General features: G+C 34.7%; 1 protein-coding gene across 28 annotated transcripts in view; it reads left to right on the plus strand.

Annotated features, from left to right (window-relative positions):
• Positions 1–22,525, plus strand: part of SOX6 (SRY-box transcription factor 6) — a 717,975-nt gene that overhangs the window by 267,312 nt on the left and 428,138 nt on the right. The window contains exon 1 of one of the 28 annotated variants that reach the window (XM_086677896.1): positions 8,724–10,810. The exons of the other annotated variants lie outside the window; for them this stretch is intronic. The gene's annotated coding sequence lies outside the window, so the exon portion shown is untranslated. Of the gene's footprint in view, positions 1–8,723; positions 10,811–22,525 lie in introns of those variants that run through there. 28 annotated transcript variants of the gene reach the window in all.

Below are 22,525 nucleotides of genomic sequence, written 5' to 3' on the forward strand. Positions count from 1 at the left end.
AATGGAGATGGGGGGGGTGTCTGGAGTTGTTTGTTAATTGTTTTTTTAAGAGTTTTTGTCACTTAATAAAATAAAAATAATATTAATTTTGAGTAGTTATCTAGACTACATTAGTTAGAATGAAATAAAAAATAGAAATTTCTGCTGAAGAACTTTGGGAATCCTCCAAATGACCTTGGCCTCATTGCTAAGATTGATTGCTTTAAAGGCCCCAATTTTTCTTCATCCTTCCTTGTATCCATGACCTTTGCCATGAAACTTTACAGTGCCTTTCCATTTTAGACTGGGTATTCTATCTCACCTCTTGACTCTGGGATCCATCATTTAACTTGCTTTGGCCAATGGGATGTCAGCAAATGTGATACAAGTAGAAGCTTGTAAAAGCACTTGTGCATTTCTATTCACATTCTTGCTTTTTTCTGTCATGATGAGAAGAACAAGCCTGGGCTAGTCTGCTGGAGGATGAAACATATGGAGCAGAGTTGAATTACTCTAGTTGTCCCAGGCAAGGCCATCCTAGATCAGCCAAAAGCCAGCCAACCACAAGACATGTCAGTGAGCTCAGCTAAAAGCAGAAGAAATGCTGCAAACACATGAGCTAAATAAATGCTTATTGCTTTAAGGCAAACCTGTAGCATTTTTGTGGCCATAGATAACTGATACGTCTTCAGTTAATCTCTTTTTAAAAAGACAACTGGGCAAATATCACAGATGATTCCCAGTGATTTCTTGCTGTTTCAATGGCAATATATGATTCATATTGATTTCAAGAAATTCCTAGAGCCAGCCTTCCAGTGATACTTGTGTGAGACTTGATTTAAAGTGAAATGTTTTTTTTTTAAATGTTTATTTATTTATTTTGAGAGGGAGAGGGAGAGAGAGAGAGAGAAAGAGAGAGAGAATTGGGGAGGGGCAGAGAGAGAGGGAGAGAGAGAATCCCAAGCAGGCTCTGCACTGTTAGCACAGAGCCCAATGCAGGGTCCATCCAACAAACCATGAGATCGTGACCTGAGCCAAAGTCAGGAGTTGGATGCTCAACCAACTGAGCCATGCAAGTGCTCCTAAAGTGAAATATGTTTTCTTTGTGGGTTGATTTTAGGAGCTCTGGAGATACCACTATCCAGTCTATATATTCAGCTAATAACGTATGTTAGCCTTTAAGGACACGGAGTCTTCCAGTCCACAAAAAGAGATAAGGCAGAAAATGCAAGTGGTACAAATAATTAAGTTAAATTCATGAGGTAAGAAACATAAAAGCCAATATATCCTTGGTCAAGAGCAAAGTTTGACTGGGAAGAGGTGGTAGTGAGTGGATTTGGTAAAATGGAAAAAATGAGGTTAAAAAAAGGGAAAACTGGATTTACTTTAGGCCATTTAAAAACAACAGAGTAAAACACACACACACACACACACACACACACACACACACACACACAAACCAAAAAACAGAGTATGGAATGAATGTTGTGAATGAAGACTGAGCTTCCAAATCTTAACTCCATGTTTACTCTGAAAGTCCAACATATTAAAGGGGGGAAGATGGCAGGTTGCATGAAAGAGGCAACAAGGTAGTTTTGTTAGGGGCATGGTGCTTTAATTCTATTTTTGTGCTTTGAAATCAAATGACTGTTGTATCTTCTACTTTCAGACTCTGTCTATATGTTGCTATTTCACTTTCTTCTGTGGCAGAAAGAAATCTGTTTTTTAGTGAGTATATAAGTAGAGGGCTGAGAATCTTAGTCCCCTGGACAGAGGCAGGGCATCACTGATCTGTACTGGGAGAAGGGGTGCTGGATGGGGAATCTGTACTTGGTTAATTCATCATATTACTTAGAAAGGTCCTTATTAGTTTGCACAGCAGTGTGGTCACCTGGCGGTAGGTCATTAGCATTTTAGTCTTCTTTTCCTCACAACAATGCACAACATGCTAATTAGAGGATTCTGAAAGCTAAGTAACCTGTTTTAAAACCAGACATTTTAATTTGCAGCTTTAATGGCTGTTTTTATAATAACTGGCTTTATTGGGGGTAAAAGCACTTCTCATGTTCCACTAGCAAGGCAGAGTATAACAGAAGCTGACAAAATTAAAAACCTCATAATGCGACCTTTGCCTGGGATAAAAGGCTGTTTCATAACAATTTCCTTTTGTTCTTTGTTTAAGCCATTACTCTAAAAGGAGCCTCCGATTAATCTAAGTAAATGCATCATTACAGTACTAATCCATGTCCTTCTGTCAGTGTCTGTTTTAATTAAATAAGAAATGCTAGCAGAAAGATATCACGCACAAAGCTGTGATTGGAGAAAGAAGCACTGGTTGATCAGGGAAAGATTAAAAAGGGCTTTACTGTTTTGTCCATTTGCATAGCTCCAGATGCCACAGTGTTTCAGGTTGAAAGAAAACTTACAAAAGAGTTTAACACATTTCAGTCTTATAGATTTAAAATAATGGGATTTACCAATGAAATTCTAATCATCCAATTTATCACACGTTAGACATTCCAAAGCAAGGAACAGAACAGCTTGGGGCGTGTCTTTTAAACCTCTTATACAATATTGTGTTGTATCAGTGAAAACATACCTGCCAAATTTGCATGTGTTTCTTCTTATTTTGGATGACATAGATGGTGAAATCTGGTTGTGGATATACAATGTAATTTTTTTCCTTTTTAAAGTATCTTGCAACTTCTAGTTTAGTTTTTTTTTTTTTTTTTTTTTTTTCTATTGGTAATATGTTAAGAATTTAGGTACTTAATTGGTTGTTAAGAATGAAAACTACATTTGATAAATGGCTTATAAAATGAATGTATCTAGTTAATATCGCTGCACTGATACACAGAAACTCTTCTTAGCAGTAGAGTTACAGAATTCCCGTGGTGAGGGCTTTCTCCATATACGGACCATTATTTGATGTAATGAAAAGAGAAAGTGTGTAACAGTGAGCTTGTTAATTAATTTAGCCTAACAAGATGAAGATAAATGAAGCAAAGCACATACTGAATGAAACAAGAGGTCTTATTTACAATTTAATACATTTTTATATAATGCAGACTTCACTTGATAAAAAAAAAAACCAAAAAACAAACAGAACCCCACCCCCAAAATACCTGCTTAAAAAAAGCACACTCCCTCCCACCACAATTCAACACTAAAACCTACCTGACTTTACAGAAAACATGTACCGTGGCTCCGTAGAGAAGACACTTTTACAATGTGTAAACAGTGCTTTTCTATTGCTAAGAATCCTATACTAGTTAACCTTTAACTTTAGTATTTTATTATTCTTGCTACAGACTGGGGATGAACATAAGAATAATTATCTGGAAACCTTCAGGTTTTTTGTTCTCCAGGTTATCCTGAGACATCTTGCTCCAGTTATTTAATAATCATTTTATTTTAATCCTTTCTTTTAAGCAAAGGAAAGAAGCTCAAAAGTGAGAAAAGAAAAAAGAAAAAAAAGAGCTGTGAGCCTTTTTTACATGTGCTTGAATCTGTAGCAATTGTGCAGAATTCTTAAATTAGCATTATTTTTAAAAGTCTCCCTTTCAGAGATTAATGAGCTTTATCCAGTATTTGACCTTTTATCATTCTTGCTTTCTGCTCAGAAGTACTTCCTTCCTCCTACAGTAGCTAGAAAAGACTGTCTCTTATCTTATGTTACTGTAGGCAGTGGTAACAGGGCTCTCTACAAATGGTGTTATTATGGTCACTATGTTTTTATCTCAGGGGTCACGAACAAATCCATGCAACTGCTTCTAAGGATTTCAATAAATAGGACTTTTTATCCAGACAATCGCCTTTTATGTTACTTTTAAACAAAACTACTAGTCCATCAAGAGTTTCAAAAGAAAACAATTCTACAGAGTGCCGGTATGGCCGCACAGACCAATCATCATGGCACCCATTCTCCAGTCCTTTATTTTTCAAGTCCACAACAATAGGTTGTTGATTCAATGGACAAGACCAGAACAATTAAGTTCTCTGTTTAGCAGCAGTGCAGCATTTTAATGCCCTTCTCTAATAATGGTCTCATTATTGTTATTCTAAGACTGGGCCTCAGGAGGAGGAATATTTGCTGGAGGTACGTCATTATTTTGCAAATTTCGATTAGCTCATCATGTTGTCTGTAGTGTGAAAATCGTAGCTAATTAGGGCAGCCAGTTAGACTACCAGCTTTTGAGCTTATGAGTTAAAAGGTAGCATACTTGATAGGCCAGTGATGTGAAAAAGGTGGTAAAAAGGAGGATTAGAGCAGTTGCCTTAGTAACTCCAACTTCCATCTGTGAGGGAACAATGGACTTGTGTTTCTCCCCCACCTTGGTGTAAAAATTGGTTTTGTTTTGAAAGGACAGGGTTCTTTTTATGACAATCTGGAATTCAGCCCAACTGAGTGTAGTTTTAGTTGTTAGGAGAGACCACTGGGGATAGGAAAGATGAAAGGTCATGGTGAGCTTCAAGGACATGAAAGGTTGTTGTCTCATGTAACAATGGTAGATTGTTTTTTTCTAATATTTCTAGCCAGCCCCTAAGTCAGGTGATGGAACAAATACCTACAGTTTAGTCAGGTGAAACAGGAGGGGGCAGGGGAAAGAAAGGAGAAAAATGGGGTAAGAGAGAGTTTGTACTTTGTTTAAAAAAATAAAAGGGTAACTTCAATTTGCTTTTATTAAACGAAGTGATATTTCTTTGTCACCATCTCTGAGATTCCAGTGTGCTTTGGACGGTTTGCCTCTGTGGGCCATCACATCTCTGGGAAGCTCTCCAATGTGTTAGGAAATGTGATTTAAGCTTTCTTCCTGAACTCCCAGGAGGACCAGTGATGTTATACTTAACAATAAATTTAGTTGTTGTAGCTTTCTCACATTATTGGTGTTCTTAAAAGGTTTTCCTTCAAATGCACACTGAATAAAATGAATGATAAATATGAAAGAAGTTTGTTTCACCACTCTACAGGGTTTTATCATAAATTCTGTGACTTCCACACAGAAAGTTTACAGGAAACTGTTTAGATGTTGCTGCAAAAGCAACACAAATTTTTCTCTCTGTACTTAAGAAAATGCTACCATTTTAAGAGCTATTGGGGTTTTGTATTAGAGAGGAGGTGATAGGAAAGGATTAAATACAGTGCTATTGCATAAAACTCCTCAAAACCAAATCACCCTCTCTGGGTTTGAAATGCTTTTATTTCAGCAAAATAAGTGGCTTCTATTTTCCTTCCACATCAATATTAAAACACTTGGTTGTGGTTGTGGTTGTGGCTGTGTGTGTGTGTGTGTGAGCGCGCGCTTTAGAACCTGAAAGAGTATAGCAACACTATCTTTTTAAGCAAAAGGATCATCTTTTGATGATCAAAGGAACCTTCATATTTCTTGCTCTCTATTGTCCCCAAACAACCTTTGTATAATTGAAACTGGACTTGGTCCAGGGGATTGGAGAGATTTTCAAATTTTCTTTTAATCCCAGGGCTTTGTTTTCTTACTTTTTCTAGTCAATTGTCTTTATTGCTGTAGCCTTTTTTTGAGAAGCTGTGTTCTTTTAATTTATTTTAGGCATGAAATAATAATATCATGAAACTCTAGAGTTTAAGGACTTTTGAGATCATCTAGTTCAACTCTTGAATTTGAAAAATAAGAAGAGACTAGAAAGTTGAAATGACTTGCCTAAGGTAAACCAACTAGTTAGACGTAGACCAATAGCTGCCATTTGCTATACTTTTAAATGTAAAAACTTGAAATCAAAGGAAGAATGAAGAAGCATTAAACGAGCATGTCTAACGTGTTTATGGTGATTTTAAGGAGTGTAGGGAGATGGAAGGAAGCTAATATCTGGTAGTGGTGGGGCTGGGAATCAGATCAGATTTTTTTTTTATAACTATTAAAGGTTAATTTTATTTTTTGTTTTTTTATTAAAAATTTTTTTTAATGCTTTTATTTATCTTTGAGACAGAGAGAGACAGAGCATGAGCAGGGGAGGAACGGAGAGAGAGGGAGACACAGAATCCGAAGCAGGCTCCAGGCTCTGAGCTGTCAGCACAGAGCCTGACACGGGGCTTGAACTCACAGACTGTGAGATCATGACCTGAGCCGAAGTCGGACGCCCAACCGACTGAGCCACCCAGGTGCCCCTAAAGGTTAATTTTAAACAAATGAAACTTTTTTTTTCCTGACAAAAAAAACCCCATACAAAACCACAGCATAACTGGAGAGAGATGTACACTAAGGTACTAGCATAGCGTCCAGAATTTGCAACATTTCTTGATGCAGGAACTGTGTGAGATACTTTCGTACACATGGTTATAATTATAAACACTCTTGTGTGAGATACTTTCGTACACATTGTTATAATTATAAACACTTTTTCTTTTCTAGTGTGGCAAATTAGTTAACTGTTTCATTTTTTAGTTTTTGCATTAGTAGAAAGGGACCCAATATTATCCAACCTTATTAGATGTTATGCGATATAAGGATCAGTATATGATTGAAAAATGTAATATACATTTGACAGAACATTATGAGTGTAACTTTGTGCTTTATCCAAACAGACACCCCAAGGCAAATATAAACCATAATATTTAGATCAATATATATGCTATAGTTTATTTTTGGAATCATGCAGGATATATTTAGAAATTTTGGATTATATTTAAGCATTGAGGAGAAAAGAAAATAATCCACAATTTCACCTTATTATTTCATAATAAAAAAATCATGCTCTAGTAACATTATGCTATATTTTATTTCAGTATTTTATCTGTGTGTGTATGAGAAGAAAGAACATGTCTAGCTTGTTTACTGCTCTCTTTCCAGTGCCCAGAACAGTGCATGGCACATAGTAGGTACTTGAAAAATAGTTGAGTAAATGAAATTTTTTTTTCAAAATTGGCTCATACTATAGATATATTTTTATATTTAAGAAATCATTTTATTGTATTTTCCTATGTTTTTGGTTTTTGAAAACATGATTTTTAATCATGGTATTATATACCATCATATGGATGTACCGTAATTTGTTTTAGCATTGTAGTATCAATTTTTAATGTTCACTATTATATTAAACTTTCACTAATATAACATGAAGTATAATATAATATGAAATATAAACATGAAAGTTAATTTATAAGGATATCTTCCATTTATTATTAAAGTGGTAAAATTTAAAAATTGGTTGAAAAACCTTTTATGATTATAGAATCACAGCAAATATCATCACTTCCTTCCTTCAAGTGTTTGCTTAGATGTCATTTTCTCAGTGAGGTCTACCTTGAGAACCCTATTTTAATTAATTAAATTAATTAATTTTTAATTGAAATATGGTTGACATCTAATAGCTTATTAGTTTCAGGTGTGCAACATACTGATTTAACCATCATATACATTATGAACTGCTTACCTGATAAGTGTAGTTACCTTCTGTCACCATGCAAAGTTACTATAATATTATTGAGTATATTCTCTATGCTGTATTTTTCATCCCTGTGACTTATTTTATAACTTGAAGTTATAACCCTGTTACACCCATCCCCCCACCCCCTCACTTCTGGCAACCACTAGTTTGTTCTTTATATGTATGAGTCTATTTTCCTTTTGTTGTTGTTACTGTTGTTTGTTTGTGCATTTGTTCATTTGTTTTGTTTTTTAGATTCCACATATAAGTGAAATCATATGGTATCTGTCTCTGTCTGATTTATTTCACTTACCATAATACCTTCTAGATTCATCCATGTTGTCAAGAATGGCAAGATTTCATTCTTTATGCGTGTGTGTGTGTGTGTGTATCTTGGCTATTGTAAGTAATGCTGCAATATATCTTCTTGAATTAGTGGGTTTTTTCTCGAGTAAATACCTAGAAAAGTGATCACTCTATTTTAAAATTGTCACCCTCCAAACGTTCCTAATCTCCCTAATGCCATACTATTTGTTTCTATAGCCTTTATAAACTTTTAACACACTGTATGATTTGTATATCTATTAAATTTATTTGCCATCTTTCCCTTATATTTCTTGGAATATAAGATCTACATAGCAGAGAAGTTTTGACTATTTTAGTCACTCATATTCCCCAGTGTCTTGAACAATGCCTAGAATATAGTAAGTACTCAATAGTATTTGTTGAATTCATTTATTAAAATTAAAAAGATGCAAGTGTCCATTTTTAAAGTCAAGAATCAACCCTTTTTTTCTTCACACAGGTAACTTTAATCAACCAATTTGTATACCTGCTAAGGACTTCTGTCTTCTGAATGTTAATAGGTACACATTATCCAGTTAAATGAAATCATAACACTTGACTGAATCTTAGACTATGTTGGATACAGTCTAAATGTCTTGCAACAAATGCCCTAAGCTTTTGCTGCTTGAAGTCACACTGAACTGTAGTTTTAGGGAGATTTCTGGATGAAAAATATCACCAGTGTCAATGCAAATGAACCATTTCCTCATGTAAACGTCCTTCTGGTAAGACTTTTAAGGTTTGTATCTGACCTAGGAAAACTCAGGTTAACCTGATTATTTACTCATATTTTGGGATGATTTTACCTTATTCTGCCCCAACTGTTATTGGTCCTATTCCTGAAATTTTCTTAGGAAAGACATTTTACAAACTTCTGTTATTGCTTTCAATGTATATGGTTTATACTTAAAGAAAATAAAACAAAACAGTTTTTAATTATAAAAACTTGGGGGAGGAAGTAGTTTTTAATTATAATCTTTATAAAATAATATATATTAATAATCTATTACATTTATATGGCATTTATAGTTTCAAAGATTTTTAATAAATATGATCTTGTTTAGTTATCTGAATGATCCTAGACATGGAGGGTGTGGCTTATTATATGTATTTAGGGACTGAGGCAGAAAACTGTTAAGAGACGGAATCTAGATCACAAATCTAGGAGTTGATAGAGGCCGTGAGAAATCCAAGTCTTTGGAGTTCTACTAGTCCAATATTATTTTTCTTTTACTTAAACCTTCTCTCCATGTCAAATAATCATTGTTCTGTTGGCCTTTCTTAATAGGTTCCATGAAAATAAAAGCAAATGATTAGAATTAAATTTTTTTTTTCACTTTATCTTACCTAATGTACTATTCCACTTTTCAAGGACTTTTCTTTAGGTTTCCCTAGTTCTTTTTTCATAGTCATTATCTTTAATTTTTGTTATTTGAGCATAGTTGACAAACAATATTGCATTAATTTCAGGTATACAGCAGTGACTCAACAACTCTATACATTATGCTATGCTCCACACAAATGTAGCTACCATCTGTCACCCTACAACACCATTACAAAATCATTGACTGTATTCCTTATGCTGTACCTTTTATTCCCATGACTTATTCATTCTGTAAATGGGGCTTGTATCTCCCACTCACCTTCACCCATTTTGCCTATCCCCTTGTCCCCCATAGTCATTATCTTTTTCTTTATTCTGACTACAAACATGAACTTTGGTAGCAGTTTGTGAAACCAGTGGCTGCCAGGTCCATCTAGTAGCTAGTTGTCCATTTCACATCTCTAGATGTGAGTAGGCAAGTTCTGTTCTATAGTAACAGGCACAGAGCTGATTGGTAGAGGTCCACTGAGATGGGAACAGCCTTAGAAGAAAGTGAATATAACAGGCAAAATGCATTAGCCAAAAGATTGGACAGTGAACACCACCAGGTCCATGTATGTAGAAGAGAGGCATAAAACAGGAGATTAAAGTGTTTCATAAGGTAGACAAAGAAAGAAAAGTCTGGGGCAAGTGGTAGTTAGAGGATAGGTGGACTATACCAATACCTATACCTGTAAGTCACAATAAGGCCATAGACACCAAGGGTAGTTAAAGGACAGATTGCCATTTCTGAGTCAACTACAAGCGAAAGGTTACCATGATCATGTAAAGGTCATGGTCTTAGATGAATTGGTATATTTAAATACAGGAAAACAAGGTAGAATCCAAGTTATTAGAGTCAAAACAGAAGATCAAAGCAACTAGTATCAGGAGTAACTGATTTCATTCTGAGTCCGAAAGGATTGTGTTGGAGCCTCCTTTAGAGGAGGTCAGAAATGGTCTTAGAGCAGTGGCTCTCAAACTTTTAGTTTACCTAAGAATCACCTGGAGTGCTTCAGATTTCTAAGGTGAGGCCCAGGTGTCTATATTTTTAACAAGTGCCCAGATTATTCTGATGCAAGCATTTATAGATCACATTTTGAGAAAATTTCCATAAAGCCTGAGATGGTACTTATTGTAGGATAAGGGATCAAGCATTATAATTGTTGAGAGAGGAAGCAGTTAGGACCTGAAAGTTAGACCTTTTTACTAACATTTTTACTAAGAGAAAAATAGATCTCCTAGCCCAAAGCTGATGTCTATTTATCTGCATGTAAGTAAGGCAGAAAACACAGGCTTCTATGCACTGAACTGGTGTTGTTGTAAGTCTGTTATATTTCTCTCTTCATGTATCTTGTTCCTTGTCTTTATGACCTGAGTGCTTTTGTAATATCTAACATAAAGATTTATACCTTTTAGTGTATGAAAGGAAGGCTCATTGTTCTTTTGTGCCTAATCTGAACTGTCCCTCATTTTTATTTTCCATTTGTTATCTGCACAATTGAATTTCCCCCTTTTCTTCCTGCTTCATAAATTGATTAGCTTGAGTTGGGCAGACTGCTGTAATGCTAAGGGTTAACCAGAAGAGAATTACAAATGAACTATCTAGAAAGTTGATTATTAATCCAGCTAGAGAAGAAATATCCTTTTACTTAGCAAGAATGAGTATCCGAAGAGCTGATAACATTGCTCAGGCCGGGAGGTGGAATATGGCAGAGCTTGGTAAGTAAAACAAAACTTGGAATTAATCTTTTCTACTCATTTTTTTTTTAAAAAAGCATGTAGAATATTGATATGTTTGAACAGTTTAATATGAATTTACAAGTTGCCAGAACAAATCTGAAAAGTTCCAAATGTGTTTGTTAATGAGTTCTCTACCTAGACTATCAGTAAAAGTTAACTGAAAAGTATTTACCTAAGTAGATAAATATATTTAATTTTGAATATTTATAAAAATACATGATTAGATTTGTGATTAAGAACAAGGAAGTGGGCATGGAGGAATGACTACTAAAACAATTGGAGTCCAGACCTCAAACTGAAGAATCGAGTGACAAGCTTGTTTTTTCACATGAGTGAATTCTTAGGTATGAAAATATAATTTAAAATATAATATTCACATAAAATTCAGTGACATATTTTCCAGACTTCTAGGTAACAAAAACTGTCATAAGTTCTCTTATTTTCTGGGTCCTAGCATGCATTTCATCGTGATGTTTCATTTAAGGTCCTTTCTAAAGACAGCTTTTATTGTATTTGTGAATTGGAAGGAAAGAGAAATGAGAGGATCTGTGCTATTTGTACAAAGAAAATTAAGTGAAAAGATAAGATTTTAATAATGTTCCTGCATCAAAGACTGCTTCTCCTGTTGTAGAAGAAATTTTGATGTTAATATGCAATTCTATAAGATTGAAGTTTGCATGAATTACTCGATATTACAAAAATGAGCCTTTTAAACATAGTATGGATGGTACTGAATATTATTGCAGCTTTAGGCAACCATAAATCATTTCAGTGTAGCATTGTATTTAGGAGAAATTAACAAACTTACTGAGCTTACCATATATTTTAATTGTGCATCATCAAATGCAGGATTTTAACCTTTTCTTTAAGGGTATTTCTTTAATGGCAATAAAAAGGCCTCAAATTAACATTTTGTTATTTAATGCTTAAATGAGCACAGAAAGAGTGTGTCTAAGATTGAATATAGATTCAATATTTGAAATATATAATATACATATATATACATGCATGTATTTGTGTGTGTGTTTGTGAATATATGTAGTATATGCATTCAAAACACCAGAACACTATTTGGCCATATACACTCAGCTTTTTCTTAGTTCCAACGTTCTGGACCATATTTAGGATTGAGAATATAAACCACAATAAGTGAAATAATGAAGACAATAGTTCAAATTTATTGAGCTTTTGTGTGGTAAATGCTATAATAAATGCTTTATCTCATTTAATCCTCCTATTAACTCTGTGGATGTTGGAAAGCCACAAGGATTACAGTGTATGATAAAACAAAAGAGAAGCTAATGGAAGAGCCTCTAACATCTGATGCTATAAGTCTAGAAAATAAAGGCTCAGGAAACCAAGTGTATATAAGAAGGGAGATTCTTTAATTCCGTGTGCTTGTCATTCTCAAAGTTGGAATATTTAATATGAACCTGGGGAAGAAGAGGAGAAGGAAATGAAGTGGTGAATTCTTAGCATTTGTTAATTCCTTTAAAACATTTTATTATGAAAATTACAGTCATACAAAAATGAATAAAATGTAGGTTAAAATATCTATGTATTTATAAGAAATAAAACCTTTCCAATACAGTGGAAGCCTCCTGTGAACTTTTCTTAATTTAATATCTTCCTCTCTTTGTGCCACAGGTTCACTCTTTTGAATTTGGTGTTTATCATTCCCATGTTTTTCTTTATACCTATACTTAAATTCCATGTTCATTATATAGGAGGAAAAACCCCACTTACCATTCGTTGAGATCCAAGAAAAAGATCTTTTCTTGGCTTATTATTATACTTTAGTTAAAACAAAAAATTATTATAATATTCAAAGCTCCTGCACAATCTGGCCCCTGCAAAAACCTTTGCAATGGTTCTTTCTGATTCAGCTTGCTGTTATGGTCTACACCCTCTATGTTTTTCCTGCTCCGAGGTCTTCACTGTAATGCTGTCTTCTCAACTGGAATACACTTCTTCCCACTCTATCAGAATGTGCTTCAGGTCCCTGTTTAAATGTCATTTCTTCAGGGAAGTCTTCTCTGATCCTTCCAATTCAAATCTTGTCTGCCTGCAAAGATCTTGCTTCCCACTCTAGTTTATTTCAAAGCAGATATTGCAGTTTTAAATTATGTATTTATTTGTGCGATTTTTAAAAAAAAATGTCTGTCCTTCTGGACTGGTCTGTTGTGTTCTCAGACATCTACCTTAGCATTTAGCACACATGGCCTTGTACATGACAAGCATCCAATAGATATTTGCTGTTATTAAGGAGAGGAATGTAGTGAATGAGAAAGTAGAAGAAAGGGAGATTGAGAGAAAGAAGGAAACTTACATAAAAATGGAGTTTGTTGTTTAGTTTGTATATACTGTTTCAGTAAAATTATGCAACCTAATGCTAGCAAAGGGGTGAGGGAGGTGGTGGGGACCCTTTTGCTTTTTTCCATCTAGCTGCAGAACATTTGACAGCTTTCTCCATTATTGGTGCTTATTTTTCACTTTGCCTTCTCATTCTGGGAAATCTCCATTCCTGGATGCAAGAACTGAGCTTTCAAATTATGAACTTATAGAGCAGCCCCAGTGGCTATAATCTTAATGTGGAAACACTATAATGGGCTCTAAAAATCTGGAAAAATTTAGGACATACAGTTGAGAAAATATATCTGATACATTCACATAGGAAACCCCTAAGGTCACTTGTAAGAGTTACAAGGTGGGTAACTATAACTAAAATATTAAAAGTGGTGATAGTTGCTATAATATTGTTAGGCAGTCTGATTTTTAAGGAGAATATATAAAAGGTTATAAAAAATAGAAAAAAAAAAAAAAAAGAAGCCCGTCTGAGAGGAGGGCTGGGGTTTCCAAAATATCAGAACACACTTAACGTTGTACTCTATGTAAATCTTTGCTGGCATTTGTAATTAAAGTCCAAGGCTACAAGATTATGCTGAAATGTTGTTTTTTGGTTGGTGGTGTGGGAAAAGGAGGTAAAAGAGAGGATAAAAAAAGAGAATTTAATTAAAATGTCATGGTGTTAAAAGGAGAGAATTTATGGAGTGCTTCATTTGTGGTCATGGAAGGTTCCATTATTATTAATAACATTGTACCTTACATTTTTATTATACTTTATACTTTCATGTGAACTTTTTCACATACTATCTTATACAATTCTTAGAGTAAAACTGTGGTATACTTAAAGTAGGGATCTTATTAACTTTGTTTCATGGCTAGGAAAACTGGGACAGAAATCAGATAGGAACTTGGACTAAAACTTAAAAAAAAAAAAATCATAGGTATAGTTTTCTAGGCCAGACTATATTTGCTCTACTTTCACCCCTCCAAAAAGATTTTGACTGGAGGGTACTTCTATAAGGACCCTCCTTAGAAGGACCAGGATCAATTAGGTGGATGTCCTCTATAGGTTTTCCAGACTTAAACATTTTTTTTTTCTAATTTCCTAGAGATGGAGAATAGTTAACAATCTCCAAAAAATGGAACTGAGATGGTTAAGTGCATATAACAGACACACTGCTAAGCCTATTCTAAATTAAGGCTTATGAATGAAGCTTAATGGGGCTAGTTCTTGCCTGATATCTTAGGGGTTCAAAAATAAAGAGAAATAGGTGTGAACTTATAAAAATGAAGTACTATAATTTGGAGTGAATGAATGATAGCTCGTGTGATCAAACAGAGGGTACAAGCTCATTGGGTGGCAACCTAAGTCACATGAACTCAGGATGAATACCTTCTGGTGCCCATTTAAAAGATTTTTTTTCAAAGAAATAGTGGAAGACAATGTGTATGTTGCACATATACATGTGTGCAGGCAAGTGGAAGGATAGTTATTTGAAGACCAATGCCAGGAGTATATGTAATGATTAGCCAAGAAGGCTGTGTGCTGTGTTAGAGTAAAAGCCAAATCTTATATTTTTAAATTGGACCAATAGTCTGGTTGCAGAGAAATTCAACTTTTCACTATTTCTAGGGCAGTTGGCAGAAGCTTCTCATAGGTTAAAAGAACCAGACATATTTACCCTGAATAACATAAGTTTTAAGAGACTCCAATAGCTGCCTGAAATGGCTACAGTGCTGCATAGGGAGAGTGTATACTCTGGAGGGTCAAACCTGAGTTAGCAGTGAAAGTCACAAGGAGCCAGAGTCACAGGAGTGGCAGAAGAAACACTTTGTAACAGTTACAGTTGTCTAAAAATGGAATGGGCTTCCTTGCTGAGGTAATAAAGGCCTTGTTTCTAAAAAGGAATTGGGGAGAAAGATTCAACTGTTGAATTATACTAAGTTATTTTAGAATTGAAGTTTAAAAGAAGATCTCGTCTATGTAGCAACTGGCTAAGAAAAGGAGGAGAGTCAACAGCATAAGGGACAAAGACATATTCCTTGATTTTGTGAAGAAAGAATGAAGTTCATAAAGGCCAGATTTACTTTCCTCAGTCATGCTTACTTTAGTATGTGAATAAGAAAATTGGTGTATTTTTATCTGGTGGCAGCCATTTGATGCCTGAAATTACCCCAAAGAAAAACTTTAGACTTCACTTGCCATCCCCAAACCTCAGAAAAATTGACATAAGAGAATGGGAGTGTATTATGAGGGGGAAAAAGATAAATCAGTTTGTTTCTTCATTGGTTCCAGATCTGGAGAAAAAGAATTTAATCTCGAGGAGAACAGATTTAAAAATAACACTAAATTCATTTACTTATACTTAAAAGGCTCCGGAGCTTCTGGTACACTGACAAGATAAAGGATCATGTTTTTAAGCATCTCAGAGATTTTCTGTTATTTCAATTTCTCCTTAGTGAGGTTTTACATTCTTATTAAAAAAATTAAAAATATTTTAAAATTATACAAGTAAAACATGAATACTTTCTTATTGTGGAATAGTGCCTGGCATACAGCAAGAAATTATTAAATATTCAATAAATAATTATTGGCAAGAAAAATGTAAAGGAAATTTTCCTTAATGTCTCTCCCCACCCTAAGTTATATTTTTCTTCCCAAACATCATTGCTCTCCTTAATTTGGTTTGTATTCTTCCAGACCTCTTTCTATATGATCACATACAACTATACACAATTACATAGAAGTATTCAGTTTTATTTTGTGTGAAGTAATACTTCTCCCTTTTACACATATTATATTTTACATATCTTTTTCATTAAAATTACAACTTAGACCTCTGTCAATTTATATGGCTTTACCTTATTTTCTTCTATGTAGTATATTATACTATGTTATATTGTTATATTGACAGACATCTGAGTTAGTTCCAATTTAAATATTCTCAGTTGAAATTTTAGGTATTTAAAACTTAGAGGATGGCAAAACTTGACTGTGTTCTTAAATATGTAAATGGGAATAGAAAATTTCTTTTTTTTTTTTTTAATTTTTTTTTTTCAACATTTATTTATTTTTTGGGACAGAGAGAGACAGAGCATGAACGGGTGAGGAGCAGAGAGAGAGGGAGACACAGAATCTGAAACAGGCTCCAGGCTCTGAGCCATCAGCCCAGAGCCCGACGCGGGGCTCGAACTCACGGACCGCGAGATCGTGACCTGGCTGAAGTCGGACACTTAACCAACTGCGCCACCCAGGCGCCCCTGGGAATAGAAAATTTCTTTTTGGTAGGGTTTTGAGAATTAAAGACATTGTAGGCAGAAGTATTCTGAATATGCAAAGGCATGGAGGAGTGATTAAATGGTGTCATTTAATCATTCTTTAATGCAATACAAGAAGTTTTTATTATCAGGATATTTGGTAGTGAGAAAAGGGCACTTAATTAACCCATTTAAAATTGAGTGGGAGTTACAACTATAAACTCTGGATAAAACTCAAAAAACAACTATCTGAAGATACTGGAGAGCAACCAAAACAAGCTAAATCTTGAGGCGAGATAGCATTTGGAAGAAAGGAGGAAGGATTATGGGGTAAGGTGGTCATTTTTAAGGTTTCCAGCATGAAGGTAGGCCCTTGTCTGTGCCAGGCTAATAAAACTCCAATAGAAAAATCAAGAGTCTTTTTGGCCTGGAGAACCAGAACAGACTTTGGGGCAACCACAGCTACTGAGAAGTGAGGAGGTAATTCTGGAAAAGAAGGAGCCACAGAAAGAGAACCCCAAATTCTATGTATAAACTTTGCCCCAGTGTCTGATCCCCAAACAATGCATGCACATGACAGGCTTTAAGAAGCCCAGGTAAGCCTAAAAGAACTAAACAGATATTTGAGCTGTTTCCCACTGCAGTAAGATGGAATATGCAATTTGGGTCTAAGCAAGTAAGCTTCTTGCTAAAACAAACTCAAGTGACACTCTTTAGAGAATTATAAAATAATCTGGTTTCCATGACATAATGGTTATGGTATCTAAGCTATAATACAAAATTACTCAGCGCATGAAGAATCAGAGAAGTGTGGAAAAAAATAGGGCATTTTATCAGAGAGAGAGAGAGAAATTACAAAAAGAACCAAATAGGAACTTAAAACTGAAAAATATAGTATCTGTAATAAGAAAATAACTTGATGGGCCAGTCAGTAAAGATCACAGAGGAAAAAGTCAGTGAAATTGAAAATACATCAACAGAAATTATTCAATTCAAAGAACATAAAAAAATTGGAAATGAAATTAATACAAGATTAGGGATATGTGGGACAATATTATAAGATCTAACATATATAAGTCCCAGGAAAAAAGGAGAGCAATATCAGGGCAGAAAAAACACTTGAAGAAATAATTGCCCAAATTTCCCAAATTTGTTAAAAGATATAAATTTACAGATTTAAGAAGTTGGTGAACTCCAAGCAGGAGAAATGCAAGGAAAAGTGCACCTAGGCACTTTATAATAAACTACCAAAAACAAGAAAAATTTATAGGTAAAGTTTATTTATTTAGTTTTTTGTAAGGAGTAAAAAAAAAAAAATAGAACACAGCTCATGAATAGCAGGAATGAAAGAAGAATTATCACTACAAAATTATAGAGATTAAATACAATAAAGAAATGTTATGAAAATCTTTATGCCTAAAGAATTTTAGTGCTTAGGGGTGCCTGGGTGGCGCAGTCAGTTGAGCGTACGACTTCAGCCAGGTCACGATCTCGCGGTCCATGAGTTCGAGCCCCGCGTCGGGCTCGGGGCTGATGGCTCAGAGCCTGGAGCCTGTTTCCGATTCTGTGTCTCCCTCTCTCTCTGCCCCTCCCCCGTTCATGCTCTGTCTCTCTCTGTCGCAAAAATAAATAAACGTTGAAAAAAAAAATTAAAAAAAAAAAGAATTTTAGTGTTTAGATGAAACGGATAATTCCTTGAAAAATACAACCTATTAAAACTGACACAAGATGAAACAGAAAACATAAATAGCACCTTAGCTATAAAATAAATTGAAATTTTTAATTAAAAAAATAGAACTTTCTATTGAAAACTACAGACCCAAATTGTTTCACTGGTGAATTGTATCAAACATTTAAGAAATAATGCCAATCTTACATGAACTTTTTTCAAAAAATGGAGGAAGGGAGAACAATTCCTACCTCATGAGGACAGCATAATCCAATTACTAAACCTAAAAAATATAATAAAAAAGGAAAATTTTAGATTTATATTCTTCATGGTCATAGATGCAAAAAAATTTTAATGAAACATCAACAAATTAAATCCAGAAATATAAAAAGTGAATAGTATATCATGATCAAGTAGGGTTTAGCCCAGGAATGCAAGGTTAACATTTAGAAAATCTTACCATATTAACATAATAGATGAGAAATAGAATATGATCACTTCAATAAATATAGAAAAAATACTTGACAATACCCATTCATAATTAAAAACTCTCAGCAAACTAGTAATAGAAAGTAAGTTCCTAAATTTGAAAAATGCATCTTTGAAAAACTTAAACCTAACAAACATCATATCTAGTAGTGAAATACTTAATGCTTTTTTTTTTTCCATGATAGAGAGCAAGATAATTAAAGCCCATGCTCTTTCATCCTGTTTGGCATTGTGTCAGAGGTCCTAACCATTGTAATGAGGCAAGGAAATGAAACAGTATAAAAATATGAAAGGAAAAAAGTAGAACTGTCTCTAATATGCACCTTTGGCAAGGTCACATAATACAAGGTCTTTTATATTTTAGTATACTAAGTGGATGGAGATAAAAATTTCAAGGTAAACAATGGGAAGAATGATTTTATTTTGACTCAATTTAAAAAATTAAAACTATAATTAATAAAAATAAGTATATAATTGGCAGCATTTTATTTGTAATTCTAAATGTGCATTAATTCTTAGAAGAAGGAATTAATTGCATGTTTAAAAAAATTTTTTTTTAAGTTTATATTTATTTTGGGGGGGGGGGCGGCAAAGAGAGAGAGAGAGAGACACACAGAATACAAAGCAGGATCCAGGTTCTGAGCTGTCAACACAGAGCCCAATGCAGAGCTTGAACCCTGAACTGTGAGATCATGACCTGAGCCAAAGTCTGACGCTTAACTGACTGAACCACCCAGGCACCCCAACTGCATGTTTTTTAAGAGTAATTTTTCACATCAGATATTGTGATAGCACCATCACTTTTAATATTGTGGTACCATTATAACAAGTGGGGGTTATTTTTGCAAAGAAAATTTCCTAAGGACTTTGCTTTATCTTTTTATTTTTATTTGTTACATTATTTTTAAATGTTTATTTATTTTGAGAGAGAGAGAGAGAGAGCAGGGGAGGTAGAGAGAGAGAGAGAGAGAGAGAGAGAGAGAGAGAGAGAGGAAGAGAGAGAATACCAAGCAGGCTCCATGCTGTCAGTGCAGAGCCTGACATGGGGCCCGATCTAACAAACCATGAGATCATGACCTGAGCCGAAATCAAGAGTCAGACAGACACTAAACTGACTGAACCATTCAGGCTCCCCTGCTTTATTTTTTTTTATTCAATTCATTATCTTTGAATAATCTACCATATCAACTGTTGTACCTGCCAATTTTTGGCTCTTTGGTTTCTATACAGTCTCATTGCAAAGTCTTGATTTGTTAATTTTTTCTGTTCTCCAACGCTGTATTTCTTCTCTGATGAACATCTTTGCAAGATTTGCAGTTTCACTTTGCAGTCACTACATATTTTTATTTTGAATATTATTTACATTATTCCACAATGAAATATTCATCTGTTGGCCAGCCTGATTCTCAAACTTAACTGAAAACAATTGGCAATTTCTAAAAGTATTCCTATTCTTAGGCTGCACTTAAACCAATTAAATTAATCTTAGGGAATGGGACCTAGAAATCACTATTTTTTAAAGGCTGCATGTGTTTTCAATGTGCAGACACATTTGAAACAACTGAGCACACATTATCAAAGATAATGAAGAAATTGACCCAAATGGGTGAGATACATGTTAAATAAATTTGTGAGGGATGTTTGAGTGAAGATTAATTTTATAAATATTAAGTCATTGATAGTCATTAGAGAGCGTTTTTATTTTTGGTGTCTTTTACTTCCTGTATAATTTATATTTATTGAATGCCAAGTATGTTTGGGCTAGGAATACAGTGGTGAATTAAAATGTATGTTATTCCTTTCTCTAAACATTGACAGTCCAAGGAAGAGGAAACATTAAGTAAATATTTAACTATAAGATAATAAATATCATGAAGGGAAAAGGAGACCTAAACTGGTTTGTGATCAAGGATGGTGACTATGTATTAGTGATTAGTTATTACTACCAAGACCTAAAAGATGAGTAGAAATAATTTGGTGAAGAGGAGAGATAACAGGGAACAGAATTTTTTGAGGACCATAAAATGAGAAAAATCTTGTAAGCTCTGGGAACAGAAATCGGGCAAAGATGACTAAAGAACAATCAACAGAGAATAAAGATCAAGTCTTAAGTCTAAAGTTATTAAGCGTATTTGACTGTCAGAAGATGAGATTAGAAAGATGCTTTGGAATTAGATGTTAATAGGAATTTGGAATTTCTTCTGTAGGTTATGAGGAAATGACAAAGTAGATTATTTTCTTCCAAGATTTTATTTAAATTCAAGTTAGTTAACATACAACATATAGTATAGTGTTTGTTTCAGGAGTAGAATTTAGTGATTCATCACTTACATATAACACCCAGTGCTCATCACAACAAGTGTCCTCCTTTATGCTCATCACCCATTTAGCCCAACCCCCTCCTCCCCTCCAGCAACCCTCTGTTCTCTATAGTTAAGAGTTTCTTATTGTTTGCCTCCCTCTCTGTTTTTCTCTTATTTTTCCTTTCCTTCCCCTATTTTCATCTGTTTTGTTTCTTAAATTCCACATATGTGTGAAATCGTAGTGTCTTTCTCTGACTGACTTATTTCACTTAGCATAATACACTCTAGCTCCATCCACATCACTGCAAATGGCAAGATTTCATTCTTTTTGATGGCTGAGTAATATTCCATTGTATACATATACCATAGCTTCTTCATCCATTCATCAGTTGATGGGAATTTGGGCTCTTTTTATAATTTGGCTCTTGTTGATAATGCTGCTATAAACATTGAGGGGTATGTGCCCCTTTTAATCAGTATTTTTGTATCTTTTAGTTAAATACCTAGTAGTGCAATTGCTGGGTCCTAGGCTAGTTCTATTTTTTAACTTTTTGAGGAAACTCCATACTGTTTTCCAGAGTGGCTGCACCAGTTTTTATTCCCATCAGCAGTGTAAGAGGGTTCCCCTCTCTCTGCATCCTTGCCAACATCTGTTGTTTCCTGAGTTGTTAATTTTTTGCCATTCTGACAGGTGTGAAGTGATATCTCACTGTGATTTTGATTTGTATTTCCCTGATGATGAGTGATGTTGAGCACTTTTTCATGTGTCTGTCAGCCATTTGTAGGTCTTCTTTGGAAAAATGTCTGTTTATGTTTTCTACCCCTTTCTTAACTGGATTATTTGTTTTCTGGGTGTTGAATTTGGTAAGTTCTTTATAGATTGGAAATAACAAAGGTTTTTAAGCCGGAGAGTGACATGATCAGATTTAATGTCTTAGGACTATAATTCAGGTAGAAGAAAAAAGATTTCCCAATGTGGCATCTTCAACTTAGAATTTGAAAAGTAAACTTTTCTATGTTTTGCTTTTCCTTGCATTGCATTAAAATTATTAAAGTAGAAATGGGGCGCCTGGGTGGCGCAGTCGGTTAAGCGTCCGACTTCAGCCAGGTCACGATCTCGCGGTCCGTGAGTTCGAGCCCCGCGTTGGGCTCTGGGCTGATGGCTCAGAGCCTGGAGCCTGTTTCCGATTCTGTGTCTCCCTCTCTCTCTGCCCCTCCCCCGTTCATGCTCTGTCTCTCTCTGTCCCAAAAATAAATAAACGTTGAAAAAAAAAATTAAAAAAAAAAAATAAAATAAAATTATTAAAGTAGAATGGATTTTTGCCTCCAACTATCATTATTGCCCTATTCCCCAAGCTAAATGCAAAACCACATGTATGAGAACAAAAAAAAAATCTCCACCATCATTCCTTAAGAGCTAAATGTATAGCAATATAAGCAGAGTCTTCCTATGAGTTTTTGAGTTTGCCAAAGATAGCTTTGAAATAAGGTCAGGAGCTTGAGAGCTGCATACTGAAGGGACTGATCCCAGAGAACAATATGGCTCCAGACACCACACATCTCTGAAGATGTTGAAGTGGCCTAATGTGGTTACTTTGACAGCAACAAACATGAAACAGTCCTTTTAGT

Source organism: Puma concolor, chromosome D1 (assembly GCF_028749965.1).
Source record: "Puma concolor isolate L17-30 chromosome D1, mPumCon1.1.hap2, whole genome shotgun sequence".
NCBI lineage: Eukaryota > Metazoa > Chordata > Mammalia > Carnivora > Felidae > Puma > Puma concolor.